Consider the following 14,391-nt stretch of genomic DNA (forward strand, 5'->3'; position numbering starts at 1 on the left):
TTGAAGGAAAGAACAAATAAATGAAAAGTGTAAGCTTTAAGAATCTGAAAAACTCACTTGTATGGAATCATTCATTTCCTGAAAATGATAAATGTCAGGTGATTGATATGAGGTGCTACTTTAGATACCTGATGGAAATCTTGGTTGCAAAAAGATAAAAGCAACTACATTTTTAAACATAACACAAAATATTCAGGATAGCTGGAGAACCACAAAGCAAACAGACCATCCTTGAAATATTTTCATGAAAATATATTCACATTATAAATATCTAATGCTATTCCATAATTAAAAACAAAATATAAATAGTATTACAGACTCCAATTTGGTTAAAAAAACAACTAAAACACTGATTCTAAGAATGGGAAAGGAAACATGCAAGATAAGCCTGGAGTATCTTGTAGTGCCAGAAAGAAAGTGCTCTAAAAATGAAAACAAAAAAATCAACAATAATGGAAATATGTCAAAGGTACACAGGTGCTAACTGAAAGAGTTCCCAATGGCCAAAGCTGGACAACTTGAGCAACAAAATAGTAGTATTAAATGATAACCCAAAGTCTAAAATAAATACCTGTGAGTCCATACTGATATAAATAATTAAATGAATAAAGAATTAAATGGTGGAGAATAGACAAATCTGTGCAGAAGAATTCCAAATAATTTGTGTAGATACTCTACTCTTAAGGAGGTAAAGCATAATTCCCCAATTTTTTTTTGGCAACTGGCCGGTAAGGGGATATGATATAACTCCCCATTTCTTAAGTGTGGGACGTGAACAGTGACTTCCTTCTAAGAATTACAGTACAAAGGGGGGAGTAACTACTACAGTACAGAAACTTGACAAGCACTATCTCAGCCAGGTGATCAAGATCAACACTAACAATGATAAACCATGTTATTAATAGTATGTATTCTTGATAATGTGATAAAAATGTCACTTCACCTCTGTGACCTTCCTTCCTCACAAAACCTATATAACCCTGTCTACTCATGAGAAAAACATCTAATCATGAGAAAATCTATTAGGATAAATCCCAATAGAGGTACATCCTATAAAATATCTGATTGGTGCGTCACAAAACTGAGATTATTATAGATATGAGGAGCCTAAAGGGACATGATTACTAAATATAATGTGGTATCCTGAATGAGATCCTGGAACAGGAAGAAGACATTACGTGAAAAGTAAGCTAATATGAATATGGATTTTAGTCAATAATAATGTATGAATATTGGTTCATTAATTGTACAAATGTACTATATTACTATAAGACATTAATAACAGGAAACTGGGTGTGGGACATATGGGAATTTTTGTATCTTGCCAGTTTTTCTGTGAATCTAAACTGTTCTAACTTAGTTTATTTTTAAAAAGCACAATGGGAAAAAACACAAAACACTATGTATACAGGACCAGATGCAATATAATTCACTAGTCTCTAAGTACCATCTTAGTAACTAAGAACCTATCAAAATGACTTCCCAAATTCCTTTGTTTGAAATAAATATTTAATAAACTCCTTTTGCATAAAATTTCTGATGTTTTAAAATTATGTGTTACAGTATTATAGCATGTATTTTAAAAAACAAAACAAAACCAAGAATCAAAGTGGTAGTATTAAAAAAAGTAAGAGAGTGGGCAGTGAGAAGGTGGATATGGGAAACACAGATAGTCAAAAAGCATGGACTAAAGACACTTCAAAAATATCAAAGTATTAACCTCTTTATATATCTTAAGTGTAAAAAGTTTAAGTTACTTAAGAAGAGAATTGAGGGGCAATATGGTAATAAACATCTTAAAATATCTAAAATCAGGGTTAATAAAAATAGTTTTTGTGAAATCATACATTATGGTCAAAAGGTACAACACATATATAAGGGCTGTGAGAATTAAGCTCCTTAACAACAGCAATGACAAACCTTTACTATTTTTATCAAGAATATGAAGAATATAGAATCAGAATATACTTTTTCTTCTTATCTCTCTCTAACTCCTGAGTCCATAAATACATACCAAAGATTCCTATTTTTCATGACCATAAAAGATGAAGTTGTTGCACAGATGAAAACTGCCCTTAAGAGAAGGGAGTTATCCATTCATCTATCTGTTTAACAACTTATGGAATGTCTACTAAGTGTCAGGCATTTTTCTAACTGCTGAGGATATGCTGAAAAGATAGCTAGGGCCTCTGCTCTCATTTTCTACTGGGGGAATAAGATATACAATAAAGAGACCACTGGACTAATGGTGATTGGAACAAGTGCCATGTAGAAAGTTAAAACAGGGTGATAGGATAGAGGATGACTATGCAGCCATAAAATACTTGAGTAGTCAGTAAAAGTTTCTCTGCAGAGGTGAATTTAATCTAATACTTTATCAGTTTGTCTGCTGAGAGGGCCTAGAAATGTTGACAACCCAGTAGCAATGAGCACATTTGGGTCCAGACTTTGTTTTCTAGGTACCATCCTCCACTTAAAGGAACCAAGACTCACTGGAGAAACTCAACGACTAGGGGAAGAAAAGTACAAGGCAAGCGTGGACCAGAATGTTACACCAGAAAGTGAGTATTTACAGAATAATGGGGGCATGTCAAAAGGATACGGGGCCCAGCTTGAAAAGACTCCCATGGGCCAAATCTGGGACAACTTGAACAATAAAATATAATTCTCATAATGGATTATGATCTCTGAACACATTAAACAAACAAATAACTGGGGGAAACAGGATGAGTTCTCCTTACAATAGAATGGCATTTACAAATGTAGAAGAAATGAGGGAATTAGAAAAAATCACCATTTGGAAATTATCAAAATAATAAGCGAGAGGATAATGTGAAAAGAGTGAGAGAAAAAAATAAGAAGCGAAATGTAAAATATTATTTTGGGAATTGAGTGAAGGGTATAGGGGTTATTATTTTCTGTGAGTTTGAAATTATATCTGAATAAAAATTTAAAAGAAAAACAATTTTGCTATGAAGTAGAGCAGAGAAATGTGGCAGTAACTGGAGGGGAATATGGGGTGGGGGGGAGTTTTTGTTTTTATTTTTTTGGATAGGAGATCCCAGAGGATGTTTGTAGGGCGATAGGAAGTGAAACGGTAATTGCAGAAACAAAGTCCTTGTGAAGGATAATGGGGATGGGATCCAAAGCACTAGAGGAAAGAATGAAGCTTAATACACCTTAACCTAAGGATAGGCAGAGGGCTTGAGCCTGGCTGTACATGGGGAGAGGCAAGGATGGTAGTTTTGGTGGTGGTGGGAAGATGAAGTTTTTATTTGGTTAATACTTTGTGCCTAATGAAGCAGGGTGGATTTAGACATTTGAAGTGAGATGAGAAGATCTTAACATAGTTTTGGACAGTGGAAAAGTGAAGATTTCAAAGAAGGGCAATAGGATTGTCATGCAGTGTTCAGGACCCACTTGAACTAAATGACCGTTGTCTAAAGTAACTGGCTCTTTTTGAGGGATAAGGAAGGAGGAAGGAGGGGAGAAAAGAGAGGAGACAAGCAGTTTGCAAGAGCATAATTACGATGAATCATGAAATATGTACTAGGTAAGGAGGCAAGAAAGGGCATCAAAATCAGTGTTTGAGGGTGAGGCTTATTCATATGTATTAGACACTAGGCCTGGAACACTAAGTGAATGCCAGGGAAACATAAATGTCTTAGATTTGGCCTTTGCTTTCACAGCACTTACAATCTAGTAAGACAAATAAAAAGATAATTTTTCCGGAGTGCACTATCAAACTAAGTAACTATTCAGAAATATGGAAGTACAACAGGACGACATCCAAATCAGCTTAAAGGGAGGGGGTTTCAGGGAAGCTTCCTAGAGGTGGCAAAGTTAGAGCTGAAGGATGAGCATCAGCTATATAAAAGAGCAAAGGAAGAAGAGCATTTTAGGTAGACAGACCTGTAGTAGGGGGCAAAGGTGAAAAGTAATGAAACACCACTGTTAAGAGAACTACAGACTACATTATTTAATAAAGTAGAAATATAAATTTTATATTGGACAAGGCTGAAGATGACACTGGAGGCCAGATCACAGAAGACCACAATTGCCATCTTGAAGAGCTATAAAGGTGACAGGAGCCAATAAAGAGTTTTACATAGTGCAGAGGCATGACTGTAGTTTTAAAAAACTGCTCTAGTGGCAATGTGAAAAGGCCAAACTCATGGAAGACAGACTGAACTGGGACATGCTTTAGCAGGCTGCTTGCTTTGAGGAGGAGTCAGACATATTTGGAATGGAAGCAAAGCTACACAAATAATTATATTACAGAGCAAACATTAATGAATAAAACCAAATATTGTTCTATTTGTCTCATGCAAAGAATAAAGAGGACAAATAACTTTTTTTTTTGTTTGGCATGTGTTTCAATCTTCCTACCTATAACTACCTGTACTAGTGTGTGCTCATATCTTTTGGGATACTGGGGAAATGAATGAGGCTCATAGTAAAGTGCTTTTGGGATTTAGAAAATACATGGACTTAAGTAGCATGCTAACACTTATACAGATTACTGGTATGCTGGGCCAGAGAATTAATAAATAGACTTTCTAATTTAATAAATAAAATCAGACCCATTGTATGCACTGTTGGTGAAATAAACATCAATAATCACATAAAGACTTCATTAATCTTAGTTAGTTTGCTAGGTAATATATTCAAGAAAAGAATTTTGGCTCTACTACTAAGCAGAGAATAATTACAAACTATTAATATGCTGACTTCGAGCTTAAAAATCAGGATGTATGTTTTAGGCAAAGCACTGTGTAAGTACAGATTATACAAACTGCTTTGAAAATGATATATTTTATAAAGCAATTTTGTTTGTACATAGAAGCAACACATGAAATCTAGAATTACCAACTCATGGTATATGAGAATTGAAGGCATCAATTTGCTTTGACTATAAATAACTAGTTTTACTACACATAAACATACAAATTTCTTAAATTATCTGATCAATACTTGTTCAACAATCACTTAAGTGCACAGCAGGTTTATAACAATGTTAACAGCAGAAACAAGAAGTACTTTTCTTTATTTGAAGACCCTAACTAGGGTCAGCAAACTATTTCTGTAAAGGGCCACCTAGTGAATATTTACAGTTTTCTGGGCCATGTATCTCTGTTGTAACTAGCAAACTCTGCAGCCATAGAAAACATGCAAATAAACGGGCATGGCTTGGTTCCAATAAAACTTAATTTATTAAAATGGGACAGTAGGCTGGATTTAGCCCATGGGGCATAGTTTATAGTTTGCTGACCCCTGTCATAAAACAACACTTGTAAGTTTTATCAGTTTATCTTAGACTATAAACTTACTCAAAAGAACTGCAAAATAATGTATCAGAAAATGAGACGATGGTCCTAATTATACTGGAAAATTTTGAGAAACTTCCTAAAAAGTTTTCTTTTCTATCTCTATCAATTTTCCTCATAGAAAGAATAAAGGCTATATATATAGGGGATATTACAATGAGATTTAGTTTCAGGAAGAAAGTTTTTTCTTTAATTTTCCAGCTCATGTGCCTAGCTGATTGCTTCCTATCAATTTCAAAAGTGACTGAGTCAGGAACCAAAAGAGGGGACAATTAGTAGGAGAAGATGATAAGTTCAATTTTGGATAAGTTGATTTCAGACTCTGGTTAGATTTTTCACATGGAAATGCCCCCAAGAGGCAACCTCTAAAGCAAAAACTCATGCTCCAGCTTCTAAAACAAAAATGAATTCATCTCCCTGGTATCCATCACTCTTAAAACACTGAGCAATTAAAACATCCTGGTCCCAACCAATCTATTTCCAAGACACCCACACAAAAGAACAGTGCTATTATTATACTTTGGTTTTATAAACCAACCCCAGATGAACAAATCAAACATTTAACACTTCATGTTTCACTATTGATCAGGCTTTGAGAGGTCTGTTTATCTTTCAGTTAAGAAAGCTTGCAGATATAAGCTTAAATTTCACTACATTTTTAATAGTATGACATAGAAAAAAGACTATTTAATGGATTGGGAAAGTAAGATAGTTCATAGAAAAATTATCTCTAAACTTGAGGAAAATATTTTAAATTAGTTGTGATAATTCTTTTTAGGTTGTAAGTTAAAAATCTAAACTATTCTTTTACTTCAGCCACTCCTTATTTAACTTGGAAAGTTTTCTGATAGAAATAATAATAATAATAATAATAATAATAATAATAATAATACCTAGCAATTTATTGAGTCTTAACATACACCAGTCATAGTCATGTTTTATATACACGACTCCATGAAGAACTACAACTTAGAGTAACTTCCCTAAGGTTGCACAGACAGAGGCCAATAAGTGAAAGCTGGTCCCAAAACCAAGTTTGAGTAACTTCAAATTCCACATTCCCAAATACTAGTTAGATGCCTTCAGTACCTTTAAATAAAGAAACCATGCAAGAGTAAATAAAGAGATTTAAAACGTTTAAGAGTTATCTAAATCTCTGTCCACAAATTATTTGGCAAAGGACTGTTTCTTGTTCTATATTTTCTTGCTGAAAATCTGCTGCTACCTCCATACTTTAGAATAAATTCTGGACTTCTAAGCACGGCACTCACCTCCAAGGTCTCTGCTTTCTTGCCCACCTCATCATTCCCACCCTACCCTGCCATAAACCTCAAGTTTAGTCACACTGGACTTTCATCCTTGGTTTGTGTGCATTCCTGTGGCTAGGGGAATACACCTACTGCTTCTGCAATTCCTCTCACCCCTGAGGCTCAGCTCAGATGATACCTCCTCCACTAATTTTTCCCCAACTCTGCCAGTAAGAATCAGTCACGCTCTCCTCTGTGCTACCATACATAGCTCTTTGTATCAACCTTTATTTTGGCTTTTATCACCTCTTGACTTATATTTTTGTTATCAGTGAATCTGTCTACCTTACTCACTAGACATCCATGAAGACTGGGATGACAAGTATTCATCTTGGTATCCCTCACAGCATCCAGCACAAAACCATGGCAGGCACAAGTAAAAGTTCATAAATGGAACTGAGCAAAGACTCTTCGTTGATAAAATTCCTTTAATTATGCAGCCTTCCAGGATGTGGCCATCTGCAGAATGCCAAATCTCAGGAACTGATCCTACAAAAACTGCTGAGGAGTACTTGGTTCATGAAAATTGTAGGGACATTCTATGAAGCAGAAGAATATGCTATTGATCCAGTATAGAGGGCAAAGGGGTGACAGTTTTCCAAGAAAATCACTTTATGTGAAGACTCATTGAAATGAAATACAAATCTTCAAAAGTGTTGAGTAAATAAAGTTTACCTTTGACAACCATCTCCTGCCGACAATTAAAAAGGTGAAACATGGTAGCAAGGGAGAAAATGAAGGAAAATACTGTCAAGCTTCTTCTGAAGAAAGGTGGGGCACAGCTAAGCAACCAAATTTGATTCTCAAATTTCAGTTTCTTTATGTACCCTAATCTCCTTCAACTCCCATTAGCCATGTGCTGCTTCTGCACTCTGTTCCCTTTGGCAATTTCAAAATATCTTGCAAATATTTTATAAGAAAATTTATAATTATATATAGCATTTTATACTATAATATCTTCTAGATTATTAGTAAGGTTTAATATTATTTATATACACTGAAAATAGGTATCTCCCTGGAATCCAGGGAATCTTGACAACAAAATAATAAGGGATTAAATGATCAGCAGTGAATAGGCACCCAGTAAAACTTCTGATGATTCTTCTTAGCTTAATCTTCAAATGTCGACATGTGCCAGAGTTCTGTATTAAAACCTCTTCCTGGGCCAGCCCTGTGGCTCACTCGGGAGAGTGCAGCGCTGGTAGCGCCGAGGCCGTGGGTTTGGACCCTATATAGGGATGGCCGGTGCACTCACTAGCTGAGTGTCACTCAATAGTCTTCTCTGACATTCCTATCAACTATTTGATTCAACTATCAGCTCTGTATGTATGATGGCTTAGACTCTTATCTTGAGACCACGTTTCTTCCAAGCTTTCAAACTCATATTTCCAACTGTTCTTTGGGCATTTTTACTAGAATATCCTGATGGCCCCTTAAACTCAGCATATTTATAACCAAATTCATTATTTCTGCCTACCCTCCCCCCAAATAAAAGAAAGCACCCACTTCTCCTTTGGTCCCTATTGTGGCTAAAATCATTATCTAAGCTAATCAACCAAACTAGAAACCTGGAGTCATCTTAAGCTTCTGCTTTCCCTCATTTCCCCAAATCTTGTTGATTCTGCCTCCTATATCTCTCTCAAGATGAAATTTCATAACCCTGGGGACAGAGAAAAGATTCCACAAGTTTCCTGAAGGCAAAACAAAAGAAAAGAGGCCACATACAGAAAGGATTAGGAACTGGAATGACTCTGGCCATGCTCAACACAAACCATGGAAGCCAGAGATAATGGAGCATCACCTTCAAATTTCTGAGGTTAAACAGTTCTTAATTAAGGGTGAGGCTAAAATAGTATTTTCAGACATTCAAGACTTTAAATTGTTAACCTATCATGTATTTTTTTTTTCTCAGGAAGCTACTGGATGATATGTTCTACCAAAAGGAGAGAGTAAACAAAAAGGAGAATGTAACTGTTGAGGGTGGGAAATCCTCTTACGGCAATGGAAAGGTGTGGCCTTGAAGAGGAGATTAGGTTATAGAACCATGCTGTAGTAAAAGGATTAAAAATGGTGGTCATGGGTGTGGTTCTGAAGGCTTTACAAAGGGAGCACAAACAGTCTGTCTCTCTCTCTGCTCTACCATCTTCTCAATGTGATATTCTGCCATCACCATCACCACCACCAAGACCTCACCAGATGTGTTCCCTGGACTTTGTACTTCCCAACCTCAGAAACCATAAGCAATAAATTTCATTTTCTTTATAATTCCACCCAGTTTCAAGAATTCTGTTATAAGCACAAGAAACAGACTAATACAAAAGTCAAAGATATCCCACACTGAAAGATCATGAAATAACACTGCGTTTGGAAACCTGGAGGTAAATACCACAAGAAATAGTTAAATGAGTTGAATGTAGTTGCTTCTGGAGAAAGGGCCTGAGGAAGTGCTGTTTTCCATTACAAGTCTTTTATTACTATTTGACTTTTACAATTATACATATGTAAAATTTCGATAAAATAAAAAAAATATTTTATAAAGCATTGTAAGGACTGCTTGTGTTATAATTCTATAAGCAAAAGACTTCAGAGCAGGAAAGGGCTCAAGAGATCTAGTCCCATTTTTTATTTCCCTAATATAATAATTATAGTAAAAAGAATATCTGATTTCCTTACTCAAATCATCTCTCCTTTCCTGTAAAGTTTTATTATTCCATGTCCATGGCTCCAATAGATGTTCTAAACAACCACACTAATGAGAAGTGGTTATGTTTACTGGCATATGCCTTCTCTTCTTCCTCATATGCCCCACCCAAGGGAATTAAACATTTAACATTTGTGGCCCCATTCCACCTAACACACTTATGTTGTGAGCTAACAGATGGATAAAACATGCCCAGGTCTGTCCTAATGATTCTAAGACTGCATGAAACATTTTTCTGAAGAGAAGAATATGGTTTAATTAACTAACTACCTGCTGAACTTAAGTCTGGAATAAAGGAAGTTACTGTAAAACGTTTTCTTATGAAAAATAAATATAATTTTAAGGGCCAAAAGCCAACAATAAAAATTATTCTTCATGGTCATTTTTGTTTATTTTCATTATTTGGAGTTATATAATAAACATTAAAAGTTAACTAGTCTATTCCCTCATTTTACAGAAGACAAAACTGTGGCCTAACAGGGATCAATGCCCTGGCCAAGAATGCCCAGTGTATTCTCACAGACTTTGCAATGTAATTCATAAAATGTAGCATAAGGTTAAACAACTTCTAATATTTAGGGTCCATCCACAAAGTAAAGCTGAGAATAGAGTCAATTAATTAGATAATTCAAGCAAAAAAACTACCACCTCAGATTACCTCGGTATTTGAGAGTTTTTTGTTTGTTTTAAAAACGAGTAAAAATCTATCTTTTTCATTGTGTAAGAAAAAATAAATTCATTACAGAGAATAAACTCCAGGAAAAGTTAATTCATTGTATATGGCAAAGATAATCATTATTAATAGTTTGTATTTTTTCATAATTGAAAGTATTTTTAGACTAGAGTTACCTGGCTTAATTTCTGTACCTCACTTGGCAGTAAACATAAACCTTTAGCGAACACACATATTTAAGGAATAAGACAGTTGGAAAGAATATCAAGGCATTCAAATTAAGCATCTCCTCTGATCTCTTAGTGGCCCCATCAATTGGCCCCTCAACTTTATAGAATTATCATTCATTGCATCCTAGGGTGACATATCAACTTTTTTTTTTTTTTTAAAGATGACTGGTAAGGGGATCTTAACCCTTGACTTGGTGTTGTCAGCACCATACTCTCCCAAGTGAGCAAACAGGCGATTCCTATATAGGGATCTGAACTTTTGGCCTTGGTGCTATAAGCACTGCACTCTCCCAAGTGAGCCACAGGCCGGCCCTTGACATATCAACCTCTAATAGAACAGTCTGCTATATGCTTTGCTCCTCTCACAATAGTAATGCCATTTCACTCGTTTTTCTGCCAATCTATGTCTATTAACACATTTAGAGAAATGTGCTTGATTACATCCTGATCACCTGGCACATTCCTTTATTCAATATGACATTTAGCACTCTCCACTCATGTTTTCTGGTAGACTAACCTATTTATCATACATGGGAAGAAATGAATCCCAGTCATATTAGGTACAAGTGTACTTCAAAAAGTTCATGGAAAGATTTGTATTATCTTTTAAATCCTATTTTTCCATGAACTTTCTGAAGTACCCTCACATATACATGTATGTTTGATCCACCCATCTGGACTATAAGCTATTCAGGGAAGAGTCTGTTTTCCCCTGCTTTAATGTCCCTCCATGGAGATTAATAAAAGTTCTTCCTCAGGGTAGACATCAGTTATGCTTGCTAGTATTGCCAATGACATATTAGGTATCCTTGATTTCTGTCTTAATATCTTCCTCATAGCTATTCATCTTGGTCACTGGAAGACAGTTAAATAGTTATTTTCTGAGTATAGGCCTTGGGAACGAAAAAGAAGCTCAGAGGAAAGGAAAACATCACATCAAAGTGGGAATGTAATAGGAAACCAAACAGGATAAAATAACATCATTACATATTATTCCCAGGAAAGTATTCCTACAGCATGCAAACTCCTTTCTACTGGTTTGACAATAACATCAACTATATGAGAATATAATATAGAGATGAACTAATAAATACTAATAAGACCTTTATTTTCCTAACCAACAGGATGGGTCACAGATTTTATTTGCTTTAAATAATTAATATACTATTAATTACATATCGCCAATTGCCACATCCAACAAATAAACGATACTATTATTTTTTAACGTGGGCTTTTTTTCAGTTAATAAAAGAAAGGAAGGAGATATCAAAGAAGAAAAACTTCCAGACAATGTAAACAAAGGAGGAAAACATGTTTTTTCTTATTCAAACCACAAAGCTCATTAAAAGGTAATAAAGCAAAAAGAACAATAAAATGACCAAAAACAACAAGCTGTTTTTAAGAAGCATTAATAACTTAAAAATAAGACAGTGAGTGGCTTTGATATAACTGCAGGTTAAAAATAAATGAGTTAATGTCTGCAAGAATTTACAACTGTAAAATCTACTTAGGTTGGACTTTGAGATATATGGTTCATTTGTAAGGAACTTGAAACCCCATAATTTTAAGTTTATATATAAAGCTTATATCTTATTCTTTTTTTTATTTTTTAAAATTTCTTTCATTTTAACTTCTCAATTTACATTGTAGTTGATTTTCAGGACCCTTTACCTGTTGCTCCCCCAGCCCCCCCCCAACTACAACATATCTGTTCAAGGAATTGTTGTGACTGTTGTGTCTTCTTCCCCCCCATCCTTTATTTATGTGTTTTTATGTCTTATTCTTAAGATTCAAGAGGTAGGAATTTAGAATTTTTGGTATAAAGACTAGGAATTCCCTGTAATCTTCCATCTTGTCTTGATCTTCAGTTTTTCTTGAAAAGCACTTCAACTGTTTTCACTCTCTGGTCCCTATGCTAATGGCAATAGAGGATCTTTTTTTTTTTTTTTTTAACTCTGACATCTTCAAAAGTAGTAAAGTCAGTGTGTAAAAGAAAATTTTATTCTTTTCAAAGTAAATCAAGGAAATATGGAAGCATTTGTCCAGAAGAGAACTGAATTATCAATATTTTAAATAGGGAACTAGAAGGTTCTGTTTCCTGGTCCAAATCTAAGGTGTCTATTATATGCTGCCAATACTTAGGTATACATAATAAGCCTTTACGCTCAGTTTCTGTTCTGTTTGTATATACTTTGTTTAGGTAGTTTACTTAAAATTTGCTTTACCCTCAATAGGTATGTGTTTTAAGGAAAGTGTTAATTATGCTCAATTTTAAATGATTTTGCAACGAATGAATTATTTGGAAAGATTGTTTTTTTTAAATTGCTGAGGAAAGAAAGAAAGAGAAAGAAAGGGAAAAGGAAACAAAGAAAGGATAAAAAGGCAGGGTCAAGGAATTTGTCTTAATTACTGTTTTCTTTTTTTTTCCTCTTTGCATGAGAAATACTACTACTCAACTTTTACTATAAGATTGGCAGCCCTTTTTTTTTTGGTGGCTGGCTGATATGGGGATCCAAACCCTTGACCTTAGTGTATGTTATAATGCCTCATTCTAACCAACTGAGCTAACAGGACAGCCCCAAGAATTTCCTTTTTAATATAGCATGTCACAGATGTATTCCTGCTTTTAAAGGAATAAAAAGCAGACATTCCCACATGCAGCACAATCACTTTTAAAATAATATCTACTTTTACCATTGCCTGGATGCATACAATGACTGAATAGTACATATTTCCTCTGGCTCTAAGAATAAATACCAGAAAGGTATTTATTTATAAGAATAAGTACACGTAGTTATCCTGGAAGAGCCCTTTGAAGTCAATCTCCTTGGACGTAAGAAGGTTTTCCACTACATACAAGGTCTGTTTCTATTATGAGGGCTTGTGAGCTTTGTAAATTCTTCAAAGCTTAGGTTCTCATTTTTCATGGCAGTGCCCTTTTCCAATTACTCGACACACTAGGATATCAGAATTACTGTTAAATAAATCATTAAAATGACAGATCAGGTCCTTACACCTGACTAAGTAAGTCTTGAGTATAAATTAGGTGCTTGGGGATATGCACGCTCTCTTTTGGATTACTAGGGGTGATATTAGTACACTGAAACACAGGTAATAGTTTACTAACTGGCCAAAATCAGACCTGGTGATTAAAAACTGACAGTTTATCACTACTGATAGAACATTCTTAATAGCTGCCTTCAGAATGCCATTTTTCCAATTTGGGGCTAACCTGCTTAAACAAACATTTATATTTATGCTTTATTTCCACTAACATACTTGAAAGAAAATGTTTTACTTAGATTTAAGAAACACCAAGTGTAAGAAAAGTCATATGGAAAACACTCTATTTGCCTCTATGAAAAAGAAGCCACACTGCTTTTTACTCAATTTTCAAATATAAAAGACCTATCTGAAAATTTCTTAAGCATTGTTGCCTTAATACCCTCAATTTTAAAAAATCAATGGATATTTTTTAGTGGCACTACGTACAAAGCGTTGTATTGCTGAATTCAACCAAATCCTGCACTATTAGTATACATAATTTCTTAGGTCTTGGCTTAATGTTTTTGACTGGTATAGGTCAAGAGAACATGGCCAAAGAAATACCTTCTTTGAAAATGGAACTTTGATCTCAAGGTCATTAAGAATGTTATCTAAAAAAATAACTGTGGGTACATAAGATGTGTTCATAAAATATTACACATCTTGCAGGAACCAAACAGGATATACTCAAACAGGTAAAATCTGCTTCTACCTCAACACCGACTTACTTTGAAAGTAGCTTTGCAGTCTACACTTCAAACACAGAAGCTGGTATCTCTTGTTAGATTATAAACACAATGCCTATGTTATCAAGAGTTCATTGTCTCCAAACATCTGATTTGTCTTCTAAAAAAATGCTCATGTAATACTGAGATTAGTTTTATATCAGACTTATAAAGTCAAAGCTCAAAATATCTCAGAGTTGGAATTTTTGAAAGGCAAAAGAAGAAACTAAATTGACCAGGGTTAAGAGAGGTGTAGCATGGCACACAAGCTATTCTTGTCTTTTATTTTTGTACCATTCTGCTTACAACATAAGAAAAGAGGTCCTTGGCAGATACATAAAAACGAAAGCAAGATTTTGAGACTATTTATATGTATGTGTGTG

At 34.8% G+C, this 14,391-nt stretch overlaps 1 protein-coding gene and 1 non-coding gene across 3 annotated transcripts in view; both read right to left on the minus strand.

Annotated features, from left to right (window-relative positions):
- The window catches only part of BCAP29 (B cell receptor associated protein 29), a 45,041-nt gene that overhangs the window by 8,835 nt on the left and 21,815 nt on the right, over positions 1-14,391 (minus strand). The window lies entirely within an intron of this gene.
- Positions 12,766-12,899, minus strand: LOC134381421 (small nucleolar RNA U109). Its single transcript, XR_010024009.1, has one exon. It is a non-coding gene; the product is annotated as a small nucleolar RNA U109 (small nucleolar RNA).

The sequence above is a fragment of the Cynocephalus volans genome, chromosome 6, assembly GCF_027409185.1.
Source record: "Cynocephalus volans isolate mCynVol1 chromosome 6, mCynVol1.pri, whole genome shotgun sequence".
Lineage (NCBI taxonomy): Eukaryota > Metazoa > Chordata > Mammalia > Dermoptera > Cynocephalidae > Cynocephalus > Cynocephalus volans.